Source organism: Colobus angolensis, unplaced genomic scaffold, assembly GCF_000951035.1.
Source record: "Colobus angolensis palliatus isolate OR3802 unplaced genomic scaffold, Cang.pa_1.0 Scaffold84, whole genome shotgun sequence".
In the NCBI taxonomy this organism is placed as follows: Eukaryota; Metazoa; Chordata; class Mammalia; order Primates; family Cercopithecidae; genus Colobus; species Colobus angolensis.
This window is the reverse complement of record NW_012122265.1, coordinates 901,879-902,226: the sequence shown is the minus strand read 5'-3', so window position 1 is coordinate 902,226 and position 348 is coordinate 901,879. Positions and strand designations below refer to the sequence as shown.

Here is a 348-nt window from a genome sequence, read left to right as displayed (position 1 = left end):
CCTCCATCCACTCAGTGCCCATAGGCACCATTCCTCCACCGACAACAGTCAAGATGACAGGGTCCACCCACACAGCCCCACCAATGACGGCAACCACCAGTGGGAACAGCCAAGCCCACAGCTCATTCAGCACAGCCAAAACCTCTACACCCCTACATTCACACATTTCCTCCACACACCATTCTGAAGTCACCCTAACTTCTACCATCATCACCCCCAATCCCACCAGTACAGGAACTGGCACCCCTGTGGCCCACATCACCTCAGTCACCAGCAGCGAGCCACCTACACCCTTCACCACACACTCCTCACCTACAGGGAGCACTCCCGTCTCTTCCACAGGTACAA

At 56.0% G+C, this 348-nt stretch overlaps 1 protein-coding gene across 1 annotated transcript in view; it reads left to right on the top strand.

Moving 5' to 3' along the window:
- MUC6 (mucin 6, oligomeric mucus/gel-forming) overlaps positions 1-348 on the top strand; it is a 32,227-nt gene that overhangs the window by 26,355 nt on the left and 5,524 nt on the right. The gene's annotated exons all lie outside the window — the stretch shown is intronic.